The sequence below is a fragment of the Lepidochelys kempii genome, chromosome 5 (genome assembly GCF_965140265.1).
Source record: "Lepidochelys kempii isolate rLepKem1 chromosome 5, rLepKem1.hap2, whole genome shotgun sequence".
In the NCBI taxonomy this organism is placed as follows: Eukaryota; Metazoa; Chordata; order Testudines; family Cheloniidae; genus Lepidochelys; species Lepidochelys kempii.
Genome location: NC_133260.1, coordinates 104,701,248 through 104,724,099, shown reverse-complemented (window position 1 = coordinate 104,724,099; position 22,852 = coordinate 104,701,248). Strand labels below are relative to the sequence as shown.

The following is a 22,852-nucleotide window of genomic DNA, read 5'->3' as shown; positions in this document are numbered from 1 at the left end:
TGCTATTTCACAATGAAAAGCAATAGAATCCACAACACATCCCATAATAGAGGATCCAAAACACTTCCTGAAGGTTCCAATGCTGTAAGGGATTCAGTATGGCCCAGTGGATAGAGTAACCAATTAGCACTCAGGAGAGCCAGATTCTATTCCTGGCTCAGACACTGGCCTGCAGGGTGACCTTGGGCAAGTCATTTCAGCTCTCTGTGTCTCAGTTTCCCCCATCTGTAAAATGGGAATAACAACGTTTACTTCCTTTGTAAAGCACTTTGAGATCTACGAATGAAAACCACTCTGTAAAAGGTAGGTATATTATTTGGACAGACATCTGTGTCCACATGTAGCACCACCAACTTCAGGAGGGGGCCAACCCATGCTGAGCTCATTGTAGAATTGGGGCCAAAGTGATACACCTGCTGTATTCCTTTCACTATGTGTTTTTAAATGGGATTTTTCCCAACAGTAGCTTATCCAGGTCTACACACACACTCATATCCAACTCGGAAGTGCAATCACACAAGAAGTGAGAGACACACTGACAAGTCACACATGCAGTCTGATTTGTTTTTCACGTTTAGGTTATGAAAACACTGGTTTTAAAATACAATAGCATGTTCGTGAATACAAAATCCAAACAACTCAACATGCGCCACAAGAACTGCATTTGCCCCTCGCTTCCCTCCATTTATCTGCCGAACTAGCAGATGCACCCAGCCCAGCTGCAGCCACAGTGACAGCTGGGGCAAGCGGGCTGGTTTCCTGTGTGATCCCCCCACGTCCTGTTCAGCAAGTGCAGCACCGTACCGCGGGGCGGTTTGGGGGTGCAGAGAGTGAACATGGCAGAGAGAGCCGGGACCCACACGCACCCCCCCCTCCCGCGGGGCCAGGGCTGCTCCCAGGAAGCCACCCCCGGCCCCTCCCCACACGCACAAGCCGTGCCCTGGTCCCCACTCCTCCCTGCTTCACCACAGACACAGCCCTGGCCACACGTACTCCCGGCCCCGCCCGCGAGCAGGTGGCAGCGGCATCCCCACCTAAGTGCTGCGTGCTCCGGCCTCCCCGCCCCAGGCAGCCCCGCCGCTCCCTGCGCCACCGCGCTCCCGCAGCGGGCTCCCGCCCCTGCCTGCTCCCCTCAGGGGCACCCCCGGGCCCGGCCTCCGCCCCCAGCGGGGGTCTGTGCGCTCCGGCCCGGCCCCACGGGCTGTACCTGGACGGGGAAGTTAACGGCCCGGCAGGGTCGGGGGAGCGGCCGCACTCCCCCTCTGCTTTGCTTTGCTTTCCAGGCTTCTTCCGTGCGCGGATGACAGCTGTGTTTTGCGCATGCGCAGACCCTCCTGTAGGCACGGCGAGAACGGAGGCGAACCGGGGACGTCACGTGACACGGGAACCCCGCCCACTAGTATGGAGGGCCGTGTCAGGTGATCCCGGACCCCTTCACCGTGTTTCCGGGAAGAGCACTGCGCATGTGTAAGAACATGTTTCTGGCGGGGGCGGGGTGAGGAGCGACATGAAGGGACCCTGGACAATAACTGAAACTGCCTGTTGTGACAGCATGGAGAAGGTCACGTGAGCCTGATCTGCTGCTGGGCAATGAGCGGGAGAAGCAGCTAGCGGATCTCTGTTCGGCCAATAGAAGCCGCGCGCGCGGGCCCCTGGGGCCGCAGCGCCCCTAGTGGGGGTAGGCAGCTGCGCCCGCCCCCAGGGCACCTCGGGAGCTCGAACAGGAGCCTGGCCCTGCCTGTAGAGCTCATCACAGATGCTGGAATTAGGGATGCGGGGGGGGGGGGGTCTTGTAGCACCCCCTGAGTTAAAGTGGTTTCCATTGCATAGAGGGTTTATGGAGTGGTCCAGTGGCTCTCAGCCTGCGCCCCCCCCCCATAAAAACTGTGCCAGCAGCCCTGGTAGAGCTGGCTGGTGCTCGCCGTGGGCAGGGCCCACTTTACCAAGCCCCGTAGCTGAGGGCAGATAAAGGAGCTGCACACATGGATTTCTGCACCGGCGAGGCGCCTGGGTCTTAAATAAAAAGCTCTTGTGCTTGTGGAGAAACCCTCGCAACTGCGACCCATTCCACGGTGTGGCCTCCCAGACAACCCCCCTGCCGCGGCTGCTGTCCACAGCTAGAGTTGAAATAGAAATAGGGCAATTATTTTTGTGAGAATCCTTGTTTTTTCTTGTCTGCGTCTTCGTGCGAAAGAGCCCACCCGTCTGGGATCCACGTACTTGTTCTCCAGACAGGGCTCCTGGCTGAAATTGGTGACTGACTTTATTTGAGTGTTGAAACCAAATGCAGAAGTCGTCTCTCTATTGTGGCTTTCCACAATAGTATGGCTCTCCGTCATGCACTCGTGCAGGTGTGCACACTCGCAGTCACGCTACTGGTTTATCTATTGCTGAAGCTACTACTTGACAATTTGTGTGGTGTAGCAACAGATGGCAGTTTCCACTTTCCTGCTGTTAGAACAAATACATCGTGTTAATCTGATGCGGCTTAAACGTGTATCGCACATAACTGGAAAGGTTTTGTTAAGGCAAACCTAAGTCAGGTAGTCAACCACTTTGATACAATAAGGTTACAACCATAGGCCTGTCCACTGCGTAGAGGATGCCTATGAAGTTTGGCCCATGGAACTGCCAAATCTAGGCAGGAAGCCACAAGATACGTTAGGACAACTCTATACAGTCCAAATGGTGGTATGAATGAGGCAACATTTCTTTGCCTGTAAAATGAAAGTGCACCAAGGAAACTGATTTTTCTGCCACATATTTCTCTCACCCTGGTCAGTGCAGTTACAGTGAGAAATTCATCTCTGATGTATCTCTAGCAAGCAATTTATTATGTTGTATGTGCCACTTTTTTTTATTCAACTTATTAAGCCCTGCCATATAGTGTAGTTTTATTAATTTAGCTGTACTCTTCTTGATTTAGCTTCGAAAGCACTGCTACAATATGTAATTTTATTTTCAAGGCATTGCTGTAATTAGTCTTTTTTCCTCCTCGTTGTGTGATGTGCCCTATTATCTGAATTCATTGTCTGCATCAACTGGCATTTCTGTAGTATCTCCTTGTATTATCTGGTCACTATACATGGATTATGGAAAGCAGTGAGGACTTCTCTACATCTTTCTTGTGATATAGACTTCTGCCTTGTAGTGTGCTAGTGAGTCATTTTCTATTATACTTCTTTAGAGACTGCTGTGACAAAGAGGTGAGTCTTGCAGCATAACCTGACGATAAGGGTAGGACTCTTCCAAAACTTTTCTACATGCTGTTGAGAAGGCTCACCAACCAATATCTGAATTTGTAAGTCAGTTCTGGTCATGTACCAGATTACTATAATTGATGAAGTGGGTCCTGGAAAAAGATTGAGTCCCTTAGCAAGTCAGGCCTATACTTACAAAGGATGAAGTACTGTGATGAACACATGATCTCCAAGTGTGGCCTGGTCATTTGTCTGAGACAAATGTTTCCTTACTAACAAATGAGAAGCACTTTTGGTGCAACCTCTATTTGAGACTTGGGACTAAACGTAAAGCTCATCTATTTGACTTTGTTTTTCCTCAGTAAGGAAATGGAGACTGAAGCATTGTTAGAGATGGATAGCAAAAGACAAGCCTCCTGTTGGAAGTGGTCTTTAAGATATATCCCTCACTGCAGAAGATGTCTCTTATTTTAGATACAAAATTATCTCTGCCCATGTAAAGACTGGGTTCTCACTTCTATTGTAAAACATTATTACTGGGAACACTATCTCATAAGATTGAAGTTATGGAAAGTATTATTTATGATCAATAAGGGATAGTGGTACAGTACTGGTATAAATTAAGGCCTCAATCCTGCAAACAGGGATCCACTTGCATAAAACAGTTTAGCTGGACACTAGCTCCTCCAGCTGTTCCCACAATGGACTTTCCTTCCTGATGTGTTCTAATTTCACCAACAGTGAAGGAGGGGGCAGGAGCTTTCTCCTCCCCTCAACCCACCAACCTTGGGAGGAAAGAGAGCAGAGAGAGACAAGAGGAACAATGTCTCCCTTAATTTAACCCCTGCTCACCATTTCTAGCTTGTTAGAGTGATGCCAAGGCAAAAGAGATCACTAGCTCTGCAACTCTAGATTGCTGGACTGATATCAAGTGACAGCTCTCTCTGAGGTTAACAGGCTGAACAACTATAGCTTGCTGGACTGAAGGCAAGGCTGAAGACCTTTGAAAGTTACTGACTCAGTGCAGGGAACTGGACTAGATGACCTGTTGAGATGCCCTCTAGTCCTGCTTTTTCATGAGTCTATGACTCAGCGTTCTGGGTTTATGTCAAGGCATAGGCCTTTAGGAGGTCATTGAATAAGCACTTCTTGCATACTACGGTGATGTGAAGGGACATGGTTCTGTGATGTCACTGGCAGAGCACTTTTAGCTTGATTGGCTGATTATTAAGAGAAAGGGCACTGAGTTCACTGACTCAGGACTTCTTTCCTGCTGAGATGATTAATGATGTCCATGTATAGACTTCTATGAAGTCACTGGCTCAGCACTTCTAGCTCGCTGACCTGACATCAGGGCACAGGCCTTCTTGAGGATACTGGATTAATGAATCTTGATTTCAGGGCACAAGTCTCTTTGAGTCATTGGATCAGTACTTTTAGCTTGTGGGCTGATACTATGGCAGAAGGCTTTCTGAACTCACTGGCTCAGCACCTCTAGCTTGCTGGGTTGCTCTCAGCATGTGTATATGCGAGTTCACTGGCTTAGGCATTCTAATGTGTTGGTCTGATGTCAAGGCCTCTGGGGTTATTGGATCATCATCTCTCACTTATGGGGTTTATGGAAAGGCCAAGATTTCTGAGGAATCTCGGGCTCTGTACCTCTAACTTGCTGGTATAATGTAAAGGTCTTAGTGAGATTACTGGCTCATCAAACCTGATTTGCTGGACAGATGTGAAAGCACAGGTCTCTGTTTTCAGCTCAGTAGTACTGCATGTGCCACCCAGAACAGATAAATGCTCCAGCATAATAGGATATAAAATTAGCCTTTCTGTGACAATGTTCCCACCTTCCCTCTTTCAGGCCCTGTAATAATCCCTGTGCCCTTTGTCTAGAGGTTAGGAATATCTGCTACAATAACTCATATCTTTCTTTTGCCTGGAATAAGTTTTTCTGCCAGTTTGAAGCACTCCCCAGGAGTCTAAATCAGTAAAATATGTAGTCTGCCTATTAACTGGTGGGTGCAGCTATATTGAATGAATTGAGAAACACGAGCAAACCAATTTGCTTAATCTGTCATCATCATAAGCTTGACCTTGTAATGTAAATACTTGGGTGCCTAATTTATACTAAGCAGATTCACTAATATAATGGTTTACATGAAGAGAGGCGTCTTTTTAACATACGGTGTACTCCACTCTGTTGAATTTCCTTGTCGTATTATGTGAAAACACCAGATGGCAGTGCTGAGGTAGCAAACAATACACCAGATCTAAGAAAAAAAAGAGCCATTAGCATTCAGACAGGCTTTTTTTCCCTAGCTATACATCTTAAATTTCACTTCACTGAATATGACATCATTCTTAACAGTATCTTTTTTGATCACTTCTATCAAATCATCTATTCTGTTGCTGTTTGCACCCTTTAAATAGTGTTCTGATAGTCATTTATCATATAACCCCTTAATCATGAAGAAGAGACAAGAGATGGGCTTGAAATGGTAACCAGCAGGGTTTTACTTAAAAAGCCAGACCTATCTGGGTACTGTTCTGGTTCAGCTGTTTTTATCAGACTTACTGGGTACAGATGACATTAACCCAAACAGACATTTTCACATGCAACTCTGCCAATTTGTGCATGCAAACAGCTACACGCACAAATATAGGCATGTAGTTATACTGAGACGTCAAGTTTTTCTTTTTTTCTTTTTTACTCCTGCACCCTCTGTTTCGCCCTCCCCTCCACCCCGCAGTGTGCATGGTTCTTGGTCATGCGTGACATAGCAACAGTACATGCAAAACAGTTGAGGTTTCAGAGTAACAGCTGTGTTAGTCTGTATTCACAAAAAGAAAAGGAGTACTTGTGGCATCTTAGAGACTAACCAATTTAGTTGAGCATAAGCTTTCGTGAGCTACAGCTCACTTCATCGGATGCATACTGTGGAAAATACAGAAGATGTTTTTATACACACAAACCATGAAAAAATGCGTGTTTATCACTACAAAAGGTTTTCTCTCCCCCCACCCCACTCTCCTGCTGGTAATAGCTTATCTAAAGTGATCATCAGGTTGGGCCATTTCCAGCACAAATCCAGGTTTTCTCACCCTCCACCCCCCCACACAAATTCACTCTCCTGCTGTTGTCACTTTGGATGGGCTATCACCAGCAGGAGAGTGAATTTGTGTGGGGGGGTGGAGGGTGAGAAAACCTGGATTTGTGCTGGAAATGGCCCAACCTGATGATCACTTTAGATAAGCTATTACCAGCAGGACAGTGGGGTGGGAGGAGGTATTGTTTCATATTCTCTGTGTATATATAAAGTCTGCTGCAGTTTCCACAGTATGCATCCGATGAAGTGAGCTGTAGCTCACGAAAGCTCATGCTCAAATAAATTGGTTAGTCTCTAAGGTGCCACAAGTACTCCTTTTCTTTTTGAGAGTGTTGAGTTGTCCTTCAGGATAGATTGTAGGAAGTCTTTATGCAAGGTAACCTATTTCCCCTTGTTTTTTCCTACACCCCCGCTCACCCCTTCCTCAGACATTCTTGTTAAACCCTGGATTTGTGCTGGAAATGGCCCAGCTTGATTATCATACACATTGTAAGGAGAGTGATCCTTAGATAAGCTATTACCAGCAGGAGAGTGGGGTGGGGGGAGAGAAAACCTTTTGTAGTGATAAACACCCATTTTTTCATGGTTTGTGTGTATAAAAACATTTTCTGTATTTTCCACAGTATGCATCCGATGAAGTGAGTTGGGGTTTGTGTATGTTAATCAAGCTAACAAATTCTTTGTATTACTGAAGATTAAAAAAACATTTATGTAAATTTAACATGAATAAGCAATAGCTGAGATGTATCCACCTCTGTCTTCTAGAATGCTCGGAGTGGTGCTTCTTTCACAGTCTCTCTGCTGCCACATCGACAAAGGAAGAGGTCAGTAACTGGAAATCATCACTAAATATGTTCTCCTTCACCCCAGAAACAACAGCGCTTAATGAGAATATCACTGACCAGCTGAGACTATACTGTGCCATGCAGAATTAATTGCTTTCAGTGAGCAGCTCTAACTAATAAATCAATGGCACAATATGATTTCTCATTAATAGTAATTTCTGTAGTACAACTACTACATTAGTTCTTTTCAAGGAACCCTGGGGGGAGGAAGCGGTCACAAAACATTGTCTCTTTGAGGTATGTCAACCTCCACATCTAAAACTAATGTATCTATTTCGAAAGTCCCAGTACAAAAATAGCAACCTAGAGAATGAAATATATGGATCAAAGCCATTGTTTAGCCAACAGAAGTATATGGCACCATTGGTATGTGCTTATGCCCTCTGTGCTCTGTAGGCCAAATTCAACTGTGCATTGAAGTAATGAATGGTGCCAGCTCATACCAGTTATAACTTTGATCCTGTATTTTCAATAAAAATTAAATATTGCCAGGGATACACTTGTTCTTTGTATGTATTTTTCCTATTAAAAAAATGTATTCTAATATTATTAAAATACATTGATCTAAACTAAAAGCCAGAAGCATTTTACATCACAATGGACACAAAATAGATTGAAACTGAATGGATTATATAAATTAAAACTGTGTGTGATTGGCACAGACATGGCCAATACACTGGTAATGACCTGATTAATTTACAAAAGAAAAATAAGGAGGTAAAATGTATTTATTCTCCTTTTCACTCTGTTTTAACATATACATTCTGCATAGCGGGGTGAAAAAAATCACCCGCCAAGAACCTTTTTGTTGTCTTACTAACAAGAGTTCTTTATATAACTGTTTGATCTAAATGGGGTTTATTAAGACTTGATCCCAAACCAAAAACTTTCTTCTGAAACCCCAAAGTTTGAGGGCATTAAAATTATCCAAATCAAGATCTGACTCTCACTTTTGCAAAAAGCCTCTGTTTGTTAATAGGTCAAACTCTGCATTCAAAGACCCTTTACTTAATGCTAGAGCTGTAAATTGCAGCTTGAGTCCATCTCTATTATTTATTAAAATCAGTAAAATGTATTCCATTCCTGTAGGTTTTTTCACTTGCTTATGTGTAGCTGCTTAGGTAAGTTATTTACTAAACTACAGTAATATCATTCGCAAGAGCACTGCCATTAAGAGGCTGTTGTTGCTGATGGGTTGGCAACAATAGGACCTGATTATTCTGTCGGTTCTACCCATGTGACTCCTAGTGACTTCACTGGCAGTTGTACCTACACAACTGACAAGATAATCAGGACCATGATGAGTATGAATGTGTGAATGCTCAAGTGGAGGGATGGGGTTGAAATTATTCTTTTGTTTCTTCCTGTAGGAGTAGGGAAGAGGGAGAAGTTTGTAATTGCAGCCTGAGAAAGTGCAACAGTACATTCAGCTACCTTAAGCATTTCTGTACAGACACCAAATCCCTTTCCATGACCTGCTACAAGTTCCTTGTTTTTTGTTTTATACAAGATATGTTAAAATATAAGAAAACAGGAGTGGAGTCAAGAACATCTTTACTGTAGTCCTAGCAGGTTGCTTACGGCAACAAAATGTTAGAGGTCCTAAAAGCTAGAGTCACAAGAGTACTTAGTGTTGTAATGCCTAATTTGTAGGCACCCTGTGATTAGAGTAATTCTGTACCCTGAGTTAGATGCCCAGATTCCCCATTAATTGTATAGGGAGAGATAGGGCACTAGGAAATGGATTCTCCAAAGCCAGTAAACTGAGCACAGAGCCACCTAAGCTAGCCAGAAGTGAAATGCAGAAGAAAGGGGTGGGGCTTAGGCTAGATCCTCAAAGGTAATTAAGCACCAAATGCCCATTGATCTGGGCCTTAGGCGCTTGACAGGCTGGAGGCAGGCATCTCTCTCTGTGTGGGATTCTCAAGTGTGAACCTTCTCCTGGAGTTAGGTGTCTAGGCTGTTGGGAGAGGAGAGGAGAGGAGGGAGAGAGAGACTGACCCCACCCCATTATAGCCAATAGCCTACTGGTTAGTGCATGAGGGCTGCAGGAGAACCAGAATCCCTGCTCTGCCTAAATTGGACTTGCACCTAAGTCTCTGCTCTGAATCAGACAAAGCAATTTGAAGCTGGGTCATCCACAACCCAGGTGAGTGCACTAATGATTGAGCTATTGAGGTATTCTGGGTTGGACATACACACACTCTACCCATGCACCCCTGAAAAATTCCCAACCTACTCACTCCTGGTTGTCTTTTGTGCAGGTTAGGCATGTTCTAGCATACACCGAATGGCTCAGGCCCCACTAGAGAGAAATGCAGGGGAATGCCAAAGAATCCCACCAGGGCTTTAGCTTCACTAAGGGCTTCAAGCAGCTCATTAGCATCTGGACTTAAATGGCAGAAATTTAGGTGCTGATGGGGATTAAGGTGCTTACAGGGTTAGATGGCAACTGAGCGGGGGTTTTGAGAATGGCAGTGGTACCTAAACAGAATGCCACTAACCATCACCTACAGCCCCCAACTAAAACCTCTCCAGCGCATCATCAAGGATCTACAACCTGAGGGATGGTCAATCCCTCACTCTCACAGACCTTGGGAGACAGCCCAGTCCTCGCTTACAGACCGCCCCCCAACCTGAAGCAAATACTCACCAGCAACTACACACCACTCAACTAAACACTAACCCAGGAACCAATCCCTGCAATAAACGCCTGTGATGTTACACTCTATATGATTATATGAAAATATGGTCATGAGTGTGAATATAATGTAACTGGAATATGCGTCATGCAAAAGGTCTCTTGTAAGGTATCATTAAAAAGCTTATAATCTATTGAGCATGGTCATCCAATTTGTATAAATGTATCGTTCTTGTATCTGAAACGAGAAATATGAAATATAACTCTGAGGTCCTATTGTAATTATGCAAAGTGTGGGCCATTAATGGTGGCTTGAAATCTTGATGGCTCCCATTAACCAGGACAATTGGTTGTAAATGGCTTTGTTTACTTGTAAGTCTTCCTGTATACTGTGTGCTGGCAAGTGGGTAATGAAGTCTTACAGTGACGTGATTGTGTCACCGAAACTGAAATCCATCTTTAACCTGGTACTTTTCCATTAAGAAGGAGGGGTGAGAACCCAGAGAGGGACAAAGAATTCCCTCCTTGTGCAACTGATAGATAAGTGGGTGGAACAGAACAAAGGGGGCTGCAGTCATGAGAAATCCCCTAGTTACCACTGAGCTGGAACAAGAACTGTACTGGGGAAAGGATTGGGCCCACACTAGAAAGGAGTCTAGTCTGTGAAAGAAGCTTATTGGAACATCTCTCAGGGTGAGGTTTCATCTGTAATCAGTTTCTTACTGTATTAGACTTAGACTCATGTATTTTTGTTTTATTTTGCTTGGTAATTTACTTTGTTCTGGCTGTTATTACTTGGAACCACTTAAATCCTACTTTTTATATTTAATAAAAATCACTTTTTGCTTATTAATTAAGTCAGAGCAAGTAATTAATTCCTGGGGGAGCAAACAGCTGTGCATATCTCTCTATCAGTGTTAAAGAGGGCGGACAATTTATGAGTTTACCCTGTCTAAACTTTATACAGAGTAAAACCGATTTATTTGCGGTTTGGATCCCATTGGGAACTGAGTGTCTGGGTGCTAGAGACAGGAGCACTTCTCAAGCTGTTTTCAGTTAAGCCTGCAGCTTTTGGGGGACGTGGTTCAGACCTGGGTCTGTGTTTGCAGCAAGCTAGCATGTCTGGCTCAACAAGACAGGATACTGAAGTCCCAGGATACTGAAGGGAAAATGGACTCAGAAGTAGTCTCAGCACATCAGGCGGCAGTCCCAAGGGGTTTCTGTGACCCAACCCGTCACAACCCCATTGTCAACTCTGTCCGCATATCTATTCAAGGGACACCATATCTATTCATAGGACCTAACCACATCAGCCACACCATTGGACTCGTTCACCTGCACATCTACCAATGTGATATATGCCATCATGTGCCAGCAATGCCCCTCTGCCATGTACAGTGGCCAAAATGGACAGTTTACGCAAAAGAATAAATGGACACTATTCAGACATCAAGAATTGTAACATTCAAAAACCAGTAGGAGAGCACTTCAATCTCCCTGAACACTCAATAACAGACTTAAAAGTGGCTATTCTTCAACAAAAAAAACCTTCAAAAACTGACTTCAGCGAGAAACTGCAGAACTGGAATTAATTTGCAAACTTGACACCATCAAATTAGGCCTGCTGAAAGACTGGGAGTGGCTGGGTCACTACAAAAAATAATTTTCCCTCTGTTTATACTCACACCTTCTTCTTAACTGTTGCGAATGGACCACATCCACATGATTGAATTGGTCTTGTTAGCACTGATCCCTCACTTGGAAAGGCAACTCCCATCTTTTCATGTGCTGTATATTTATACCTGCTTACTGTATTTTTCACTCCATGCATCTGATGAAGTGGGTTCTAGCCCATGAAAGCTTATGCCCAAATAAATTTGTTAGTTTCTAAGATGCCACAAGGACTCATTGTTTTCCAACTTAGCAACTTAGTTGCTTTATTGTGAAAGTGATTGTGGTCTGTGAGGAGACTGGATAGATATTTGCCTCTCTGGTCAGGGCAGCAGGAGCCACAGAGCTGTCTCTGAGTCCATTACACAGATCTCAGGATAGTAAGTCCAGCCTTCTGACTCCTTATTTTGACCCCTCTCTTCACCATGGGCAATATGTTCTTTTGTTATGTATTGAATCTGTGGGGTTTGTCAGTGCACACTAGGTGGCAGTCTTCATCTTACATTTCTCATGTCAACTAACTGCTAATGAGCATTTTCCTGCATACTAAAAATGACTAATCTGCTCAGGCTGTAAAACAGCAGGGAACCAAGGGAGACCAGCTCTGCCAGTAATCTTATTGCCTCTACAAAGGTTTAATTTAGAGCTGCAGTTAACTGTTCACTAAATAGCCAAACTGGCAAATAAGCTGCAAATGAATGGAGGGGCCTCCTTGTAGTCATTATCTGCCCTGTTTTGTGACACCTCCAGTATGTTCTTTATCCCATTGCTGGTAAAAGATTCTGAACACACTTTTGCCTACCACTTTTAGATGTCATCAGGCTCCATTACTGTAGACTCACTTAAACTAAGTCCTTACAGTATCTTCTCCCATAAACATACAGCACCTTCATTTTCCTGTGGCTGGTTAGGGATAATACAAACAGCATCTTACTATGGCTGGTTCGGGATAGTACACAGGGCCTGTAAAATAAATGCCTTTAAAAGTTGGCCTTTCTAGAATTTTAAAATTAAAAATAGTTCCTGTAGAAGGAGGAATAGCACCTAGGAGCTGTGCATTATGTTGTAAAAACATAATTCTATATATTTTCCAATTGACTATTATTTGAGCAATGGTGGGGGGACAAAAATAGCCTAAGACAGATGGGACTATCAGCAAACAGCACTCATTTTGTGATGCATGTATTTATTGTATAACTGCAAATCCCTTCTTCCTAATCATGAGGTCTCAGTTTGATATGCAGAGCTCTAATTTGTATACGCATTTCTGTGAATTGTGCAACTTTCCACTGATGAGCCTAATTCAGACAAAATTATCTATCCTTGGCTTCTCAAGTTGAGTAAGTCCCAGAATGTGATGGATCCTGGCTCTGCCACAGGTGGATGTATTAGAAAGGAAGGTCAGCCTCTACAGAAGTCCAATACCTCCATGCCAATAAGCTGTGAAGTAATAATTGACCAGGAAAAAAAGAATACATGAAAAAGATTATGCACATGAACTTTCCATTTCCTGTATTGTTCATTCCTGATTCTTTTTTAAGCCCCCATGTGCAGCTACACAGGAAACAGGAGTTACTCCAGTTACAGGCTGAAATAGCTTCCCTGAATGGTGCAAGTGAAGAAAACAAAGAAAGAAAATTCCCCCCTTTAAACAGCCCTTCATATTTTCTCAAAAAACTATTCATTACAGTAAGGGGAGACAGTAATAATACTTAATTCATAAGGGTATAATGGGGATTAATTAATGGTAGCAAAGCTCTTTGTGGATGAAAAGTTTAAGTATTATCATCATTAGTACATTTGACCTTATTCAGAACATACAAGGGAAAGTAATGTTTGTCTGCTGGAAGAGCATAAAATCAGTAATGGAATAAATATTAGTTGCAATCTTATAAATTTGAATTACAAGAAATGGGAAGGGGAGATGTAGCCATTATGATAGTGTGCTGTGTAAATATTATACTCAAAAGGTGTCTAGCCCCAACTTTAAGATTTTATTTAATTTCAGTTGTGAGGTCAATAAGAGAAGGTGACTATTTTCAGTATCTACTTTTGTGTCTACATCCATATTTCCACCCTCTATTGCTGATCTTGGTAACTAACTGTAAACCTTTGGGTGCCAAGTGCAGTGCTGACATGCAGGCAAGTTTCCTTAGGGCCAAAACTTTTTCCCCCCCTATTCTAGTGACAGGACACTCCAACCCATAACCTCTGGATGCTGATGTGAGTGATACATACTATATAACCTTAGGCCTAAATTGTGCTGATAGTAGCCCACTTTGTCTGCTGGCCCATGAAAATGCCATTGGCTTCTTGAGCCCTATAGATGTGGAAGCTAATATCTACCTAATGGCTAATATCCAAACTTTCCTTTTCTGGTGATGCAGAATGCTCAGTCAGGCATTTCATTCTGCCTCCTTACCCCTTGATTCTGCTGTTCCTTGTTTCTAGACCTGATTGAACACATGGAAGTGACATTGGGAAACTCCCTGATGCCCTGCATAAATGTTAGAAAAGAATTTTTGAGAGGCAACAATCCAAGGATCTTACCTGAATGGCAACACCAATCCAAAGGTCAGCTAGGGAATAGCAAGAAAGGGTCATGAATATGTCACAAATGAAGATCCCCCACCTCTCTCTCTCTCACTTACTTCCCCTCCCCCTCCCAAATGCACTGAAGTTTCACAGAGTACCATACTTCGGAAATCTGGGGAAAGAAAGCCTCTCAGGGACTCTACTCCCAGGTAATGTTTATTGAAAACAGAAGATAGTAACTCACTTACAGATACACAGAAATATTACTATAGTGTAGAGTTGGAATAATTTCTGTGGTCTTCATGGTTGCAGAAGGAGAGTTGGAAGAGGCCGAGACTCAAGCATTGTGTGGTGAGGGGAAATGTGGATCTTACTCACATAACATCCCCTGTAGCTCCAGATTTGCAGAAGTCACAGAAACCTGAGGTGATTCTTTCTGTTGAAGCAGACCTATCTAGTGAATGTCTGCCTTCTGTGGGGACAGAAGCCACAAATATGGCTTGCACAGTTTGAGTAGCCTGTAATATTTTGGCCAGATCAGGACCCTAGGGTAGTGGAGAATTAATTATGGTGGCACCAGGATCACAATCTTGGAGAGCTCCTATTAAAAGGAACAAACCTGCTCAGTGGGCAGGTTTTTCTAAGTTCTCAATGCTAGCTCAGTACCTGTGTCCATAGCTTTAAAAATCAAAAGAAGAGAATTCATTATTTGATCTGATAGTGCAGTGTTGCTGGTAGTGTCATAACATCTTGTTCTAGCTGAGTTAGAGCTTTTTCTTTTATGTCCTTTTTATCACTCTTCAGTGATCTTTCCCTGAGCTGTGAAGTACAGTCAGTCAAATGCTCTGGGTCATGCAGTATCAGCTATCAGTACTACGGTGAGCTGCTGGTGCCTGCTGATTCCCAATTTTTGATCTGTGGTAAATTCTGTGCACTCAATCTCTTTTGGTTTAAGATCGTTTTGGCAAAAGTAAACAAAGCAGATCTTAATAGCTGGAGACCAAAGTCATCAGGACAAATTATTCTGGTTATATCTGTGCTACCCCACTGACTTTATCAGGGTTGGAGAGGTGCAGATGAACCACAGTGTGAGAGGGGTAAAGTTATCGAAATCAGAATATTAAACAAAGGAAAAGACATGTAAGGGAATTGTATTGTGTACCCTAGAGGACAGTATATTTGAGCAGACAGACAGTATATTTGTGCAGACAGCTATTTAAACTCTGGCTGTGATACCCTTAGGTATATGGGGCAAAGGGGAAGAGAGACAAACAGGCTGAGTAACTGAGAGAGAGAGCGCACACATGTACATGAGAACCTTAGTGAGAAGAACACAAATGTAGAAAACACTATATGGCATTACTATAACTGTTCTAAAGTTCCCCATCAGACCAAATATTTAGCATTTCAGCCCCATTAGAAAAATGTTCAGAAAAGTATGAGCTTGTGAAAATAAGGTGAGACTGGGACTCTATCTCTAGACTTAACAGCAGTATTGGTGGAGTGATCTAATATAAAATAACACCATGTAGATAGCTTGGTTTCACACATACTGGTCCCCCTTCTGGGCTGCACCCAAACTTTAGTTCCCAGCAAAGCAGCTTTGTGATGAAGAGAGTAACAGCTCTGCCAGCTATCTCCTGTTACAGTGCATATGGTGCTGTAGACAGTTTATGCCTAAAATTGACCCTGTGGATGGGGCGGTGTCCTGCAGCTCCCTGTTGAGTCTCCTGTTGAGAGCAACTTGCTTTTTCCTCTTCTAGTACAAGATGTTCTTTTCCTGTGGACTACTCCCTTGCCTCAAGCCAAAGAGGACCTTGCAGTCACCTTTACACTGGGGCAGCTGATCTCATCACTTTGAGGCATCTTGAGGCTTTCTACCTAATTTATACCCCAGAACACAGGCTGGTATTATAAAACCATGTATATGCAAGATCCTTCCTTGCCTCCCATTCCTGGAAGAATAGAACGAATCTTGCACACCCCAAAATTTTACATCCCCTGGTGCGTCAATTGTGAGGAAGCCTCAGCCATTTCAATTTTTAAGCAGCAAGATAAATGAGCCCACCAAAAGGTGTACTGCCAGTCGTAGATTAAAGCTATGGGTGGCCTGGATCTAACAATATTTTGGGGCACTCTTGTGTGGAGTGTTGGACTTAGTCTTCCTGCCCAGGCAGATTGATTCTTCTAGTCCTCCCTGACTTCCAGCTCTGCCCCTCCTCTGTTCTTGATGCAAAATTGCTGGAAACACTCAGCTGTGAACAGCACCATGTCCTGCTGGGCTGCCTTTGACTCATTGTTATTTTTACACTCCCTCTTAGTGCAGGAGCTTTAATTCCTCCTAAGTCCCTCTGTCCAAATAGTAGAGCACATAAATATCTTGGTAATCAAACTCAAAGTAGTATATAGCAATTTGATGAGGCTTTGGTAACATTCATGCTTTATAAAGTTTACTCAAACCATTGATTTATTCCAGGTCTGAGCCCCAACATTTCCAGGAGCAGCTCAGGTATGTTTCATGAGAGCTCTGACAGTTATGGCAGCTGAATCCCACTGCTAGCTTGTGTGGAGTCTGTGGTTCAATCACTGGCCTGTGAGTCACAGTCAAACTGCAGTAACTGCAGGATTTCAACAATTTCCACCCCACCATCAACCTCAGCCTGGACCAGTCCACACAAGAGGTCTACTTCCTAGACACAACAGTGCTAATAAGCCGATGGTCACATAAACACCACCCTATACCGGAAACCTACTGACCGCTATATTTACCTACATGCTTCCAGCTTTCATCCAGACCACGTCACACAATCCATTGTCTACAGCCAAGCTCTAAGATACAACCGCATTTCCCTCAGACAGAGACAAACACCTACAGTATCTCTATCAAGCGTTCTTAAAACTACACTACCCACCTGGTGAGGTGAAGAAACAGATTGACAGAGCCAGAAGGGTACCCAGAAGTCACCTACAACAAGACAGGCCCAACAAAGAAAGTAACAGAATGCCACTAGCCGTCACCTACAGCCCCCAACTAACACCTCTCCAGCATATCATCAAGGATCTACAACCTATCCTGAAGGACGATCTCTCACTCTCGGACCTTGGGAGACAGGCCAGTCCTCGCTTACAGACAGCCCCCCAACCTGAAGCAAATACTCACCAGCAGCTACACCCCACTCAATAGAAACACTAACCCAGGAACCAAATCCTGCAACAAACCCTGGTGCCAACTCTGTCTGCATATCTATTCAAGGGACACCATCATGGGACTTAACCACATCAGCCAAACGATCAGGGGCTCATTCACCTGCACACCTACCAATGTGATATATGCCATCAAGTGCCAGCAATGCCCCTCTGTCATGTACATTGGCCAAACCGGACAGTCTCTATGCAAAAGACTAAATGGACACAAATCTGCATTAGGAATTATAACATTCAAAAACCAGGAGAACACTTCAATCTCCCCGTTCTCTCAATAACGGACCTAAAAGTGGCAATTCTTCAACAAAAAACCTTCAAAAACAGACTCCAACGTGAAACTGCGGAACTGGAATTTATTTGCAAACTGAACACCATCAAATTAGGCCTGAATAAAGACTGGGAGTGGTTGGGTCATTACAAAATCTAAACCTAATTTCCCCAATACTAATTTGCCCCAACTGTTACTCACACCTTCTTGTCAACTGTTTGAAATGGGCCACTCTTATTACCACTACAAAGGTTATTTTTCCTCCCGTGGTATCTTATTGTTAATTGAATTGTCTCATTAGACTGACCTCACACTTGGTAAGGGAACTCCCATCTTTTCATGTATTTATACCTTGGCCTGTATTTTCCACTCCATGCATCTGATGAAGTGGGTTCTAGGCCACGGAAGCTTATGCCCAAATAAATTTGTTAGCCTCTACGCCACAAGGACACCTCGTCATTTTTGCTAATACAGACTAACACAAACCATGCTATTACCAGCAGGAGAGTGGGGTGGGGGGGAGAGAAAACCTTTTGTAGTGGTAATCACCCATTTTTTCATGGTTTGTGCGTATAAAAAGATCTCCTATACTTTCCACAGTAATGCATCCGATGAAGTGAGCTGTAGCTCATGAAAGCTTATGCTCAAATAAATTGGTTAGTCTCTAAGGTGCCACAAGTATTCCTTTTCTTCTAGCTACCACTCTGAACCTGACAATATGTAGGCACTCAACATATGTATATACATAATTTAATTTACATTTTAATGAGTCCATGACACTGTTTTATATTGTAAAATCAAGCAGATATGTTGTCACAAGTCTGCCAATGCTTCCCTCTTTTTTGTGAGGAGGAGTTGCTATGATGCTATTTTTCTTGTGTGAATGTTTTTAAGGAAGCATCAGATATATTTATGCTTTGCAAAATTCATTTTTGAAATAATTTTTACTGATAGTGATGTTTATTTAAGCATTTTTTTAATCAGTGTATAGTTTTTCAGCTATGCGAAATTATGGGGGGTCTGACAGTTATTTAAAGACAATGATTGAGATTCATAAAGTTAAAACTTTAACCATTCAAACACATATTCTCAAAATATACAAAATAAATATCCCTAAATCAAACTCTGATGTTCTCATGCAGTAAAGTTTATCATTGTGTGTGTATAATGAAATTGACATTTATCAATTTTTATAGATTAAAAAGTAATCCTTCCAAGCCTATAAACAACCTACAGCAAGTTATAAGGCCAGGATTCTCATGTTAGTTTATAAAAGGTTTGACTATGAAAGTTCCAGAGTCTGTGGAGCTGATTCTCATTTACAATAAGGCCCCTTTACACAGTACTCTTTGGCAAATACAATTACAAACCCTGAGGCTTCTTTACACTGCCAGACTAATATAAAAGGGCTTTATGTAACTGAGAATCAGTCCCTGAAGTTTGGAAATAGTCTGTTGCCATTACATGCTGTGTGAACAGGGGATTGAAAGCTATCTGAACTTTGAAAGTGACTTTAATATTTGATTTTATATTGATGAAACATTCTCATACTATACGGTGTATGAGCCACGCTTTTCCCTGTACAAGGCAAGCCATTAGTGGATTCTTCTAATGTTACAGGGTATAGCAGAAGACTGGAATAGTGTGGCTGACCAAAAATGTGGGATCCAAACTTCACACACACGCACGCGCACACACACACACACACACCCCATAACCCCTAAAGAAAATGAAGTTATTTCTTAAGTTACCTTGGGCATTAAACTGAGTCTCCCTTGCCCTGAGGAGGTGAAAAAAGAGGCTTTAACACATTCTGAAGCAACATCTGGCTACATGTTCTGAAACAACGCATGACTAGAAAGGAAACTAATAGTGAAGGAGAAGAGAAAGGATGAGGGGGATGGGCAGGGAGACGGAGCATGGAGGAGGAAGATGGATCTTATTAGTGAGGAGAGATATGAGCAGGAGGAGAAGGAGAGGAATGATAAAAACTGGGGAGAGCAAGAGCAGGAGAGTGAACAAGTTATATGGGGAGAAATGGGAAGGGAAAAAGGACAAAAGAATTGAAAAAGGGATACAAGTATTTATTCAAGCAGAGAGAGAAATAAAAAGGGAAAGAAAACAAAGTTGGAAGGAAGAAGGAGGTGCATGGAATGAGGATAAAAGCTGGTGCGAACCTCCAAAATGCACTATTTTATACATTAATGCACCCAGGGGATGCATTTCCAGATGAATTCTCTGCAACGTCTGCATAAATTCAGACAACATTTTTATAAGATTATTTGATGCCATTCTCTGCCGCACAGTTCTGTATCCAGTTCTTTCCATGTGCCGGGACCAAAGGGTACTAACACAGCACCGGAGAACATTACTTTGCCCAGTTTCCTGGCAACTGACCCTGTCTTTTATCCCATCATTTCCTTTTAATTCACTGCAAATTGAAAAACTTTTACCTAGCTACACCTTTGCTCACTTTCTGCAGCTCCATCCGTTCTGGAGTACAGACAAGTCCTTGTCATAGGAACACAGAATTACCTTACCATGCCACTGGTTCAGCAAGTCTGGTATTCCACCTCCAGCACTGGTCACCTGGTGCTTCATGGGAAAATGAAATACATACAACCTCACATACCAAGACAACTGTGGGCTTTGGCAACAACCTTTCTTCTGAGCTTTGGGTAACTGGCTATATCTGCCTCTTTATTGAGTCTTGGACACTTACCTTTTGAATTATAACATCCTTTCCTATATGGTGCACCCCAGAATCCATTGCATCCCATCTTATATGGGCATTTAAAATGGAAGCAGCTTGATTCAGCTGTTGTTCACTAAAGAGCAGGGTGACCAGATAGCAAGTGTGAAAAATTGGGACAAGGGGTGTGGGAAACTAGGTGCCTATATAAGAAAAAGCCCCAAATATCAGGACCGTCCCTATAAAATTGGGACATCTGGTCACCCTTCTGAAGAGGTTGGGATAGTTGTAAAAGACATGGGAAAGCATGGGCAGAAGGAATGTGAAGACATGCTGGGAAGGAGAGGAAAATACTCAGCCCACTACTTGAGTAAAGAAAATGTGGCACCACTGCACAAAGGAAAAAAAGAATATGAACAACAGATGTGTGGTCACATCCAAAGCAAAGGGCAAAGGTTACTGCACTGTAGTTTAACAATATATGAGAGAGGTCAATTAGGCTGAAATTGCGAAAGTAAGCCATGGGGGAAATGTATCTGACAACTGGGCCATAGAAGATGGAATTGAGAACCCTGTATGTTCTGATGAGGGGCACTTAACCAATGCAAATACAGCATTTTGCAACAATGTCTCTAATTGTATATTTATATGGCTAAAAGTAGGGATTTGTCAATGACCTTGGAGAAAAAAAATTAGTTACAATCTTTGCCCAAACCTTAGAATGAACTGAACAATTTTGGGGCGTATAAGAAAAAGTCATTGGAAAGATCCTTTTTTGTTTGTACATCTTTGTACTTTGGCCGGGCCCAGAACCTCAGATACCATACCTGGAAAAACTTATTCTAACAAAATATCCAGCTCAGATTATTGGACATTTCTATGAACTGAAGTATTTCTTAATATTGTTGAATCATTAATTATCTTAGACGTAGGCTGTGTGGGCAGGGTATGCATTACAGATGTGTTAAGTATTTGTATAAATCTTTAAATCCACTCAAACTGATCCTCAGGTCTGACATTCTTTCCTTTCCGAAATCTCAGCAGATGCTCACTAAAGTGAAAATGTAAGCTGACGTTGTTTACCCATCTGGAAATCTGGCAAGTCCTTCCCCACCAGCCAGCTTCTCTCTCTCCAGGCCAACAGACACCCTTTGGCTTCCTGAAGACATCTAAGCTCAGAAAGAGGAGTCCTGTGGCTTACTAGCGAGCAAGGGCCAGCTGTTTGGGGGTGGGGTAGAGGGGAGAAGGTTGTTTGTTGAACCGCCAAGCAAATCTGCAAGAAGTCACTCACGTCCGGCCTGGGCAATGCCAACAAAACCATTCAGTTTCTGAATCTATGTTACAAGCCAAGCTCTGCAGGGTTCACACTAGAGCTAAAATCCTATTGAATTAAGTGCTGTAAGGAATGAGAGAAGGAGGAGATGATTTACATGAACTTTTTACCTCCTGGTCAGCTCTGCATCTTGTGACTCTTTTGTATTGGGTTGCCATGGCAAGCTGACCTGTCTGTAAAATAGGTCATCCTCTCACTGAACCAGAATCTGTAGCCTGTTGGGCATCCACAGGATAGCATAATACCATATAGGCTGCAGATTGCTTGTAACATTTGAAACCCTATGTAATCTGGGGTTCACAGGGATGCAAGCCTCTTGCTGTAATGCAGAACTTAGGGATGGTTAAATATCCAAATCTCTTGTATATTGTTGTACAGTGAGAGCACATGGGATTTTAAGTTTATTTTTACAGTCTGCTAATGTATTAACATTACTATTAGCATGGTGGTGTTTGTAGGGATTCTCTCAGGCAGATAGAGCATGAGCAGTTGCTGGTACAAGCATCCAAAGGGGGATAGGGGGAGAAAGATGACAGCTTTTCACTGTTCCAGCAGCGAGTGTAGATTTACTTAACATAATTTAGGCTTGAATCCTGAAAGCTGCCTCACACAGATGTTTCCAGGCACCATAGCAGAGCACCAGGAGATCCCCATTAGGGATCTGCCCACATTGAGCTGCTGTAGGATCAAGGCTTCAATTCTGAAAAAATTGAATTTTGTATAGAGGAAAACTCCTTGAGTCTCCTTATTTTATATTTGAGTCTTTTAGATCATCCTATCCAGTCCCCTTTTTAGACAAATATTTACTGCTCAGTACTAACTATAATACTTCAGCTTGTCACTGCTCATTGTCAGTGTAGACTAACACGTTTGATATTTATTGGTAAAAAGAGTCTCAAAATAGGGATGAAGTAATCCTTTCACTTTTCCTTTCTTTCTAGTTGTTAGGGATGCTGTGTGTAGCAAAGTTGCCACCCCCACTCACACTCCTCTTGGCTATATATGGCATTTCAGCACCTTTGCCTCAGTTTTCCCCACTGTCCTTTAGCCTTCTCTACCTAAAGGAGTATCCTAGTCCTCCAGCCACACCACTTTACAGAGTCCATCCCCTTCCAGGGCAGAGCTTTTTACCAAAATCCAACAGAAAGTAAAAACAACTAAACCTTAAACCCAGCTGAGCTCAGCAGCTCCCTCTCTCTCACAGCTATACTTTTGCCCTCCTATAATTTTTTCCCCACCCTTTGTCCTCTGGCTCCTAGACCTCAAACAACCCCACTGTCCAGGGGGTAGTACACCCCTCCCCTCACTCAGGGTTCAGACAAGCTCATCTAAGTTCCTACCTCCATTCAGGCATCC

At 43.0% G+C, this 22,852-nt stretch overlaps 1 protein-coding gene and 1 long non-coding RNA gene across 34 annotated transcripts in view; one reads left to right on the top strand and one right to left on the bottom strand.

The window, feature by feature from the left end:
* The window catches only part of KDM4C (lysine demethylase 4C), a 440,364-nt gene extending 439,018 nt beyond the window's left edge, over positions 1-1,346 (bottom strand). For 7 of the 31 annotated variants that reach the window (XM_073345318.1, XM_073345317.1, XM_073345311.1 and 4 more), the window contains exon 1: positions 1,208-1,345. The gene's annotated coding sequence lies outside the window, so the exon portion shown is untranslated. Of the gene's footprint in view, positions 1-1,207 lie in introns of all 31 variants that reach the window. The other 24 variants (XM_073345310.1, XM_073345312.1, XM_073345309.1 and 21 more) reach the window with 7 other exon arrangements.
* Positions 1,347-1,475: 129 nt separating this feature from the next.
* Positions 1,476-11,684, top strand: LOC140911722 (uncharacterized). Of its 3 annotated transcripts, XR_012159107.1 has the most exons (3): positions 1,476-2,543; positions 7,073-7,131; positions 8,523-11,684. It is a non-coding gene; the product is annotated as an uncharacterized lncRNA (long non-coding RNA). The 3 variants fall into 3 exon arrangements; XR_012159106.1 differs by having other exon boundaries at positions 1,476-2,351; positions 7,073-11,684; XR_012159105.1 differs by having other exon boundaries at positions 7,073-11,684.
* Positions 11,685-22,852: the final 11,168 nt, after the last annotated feature.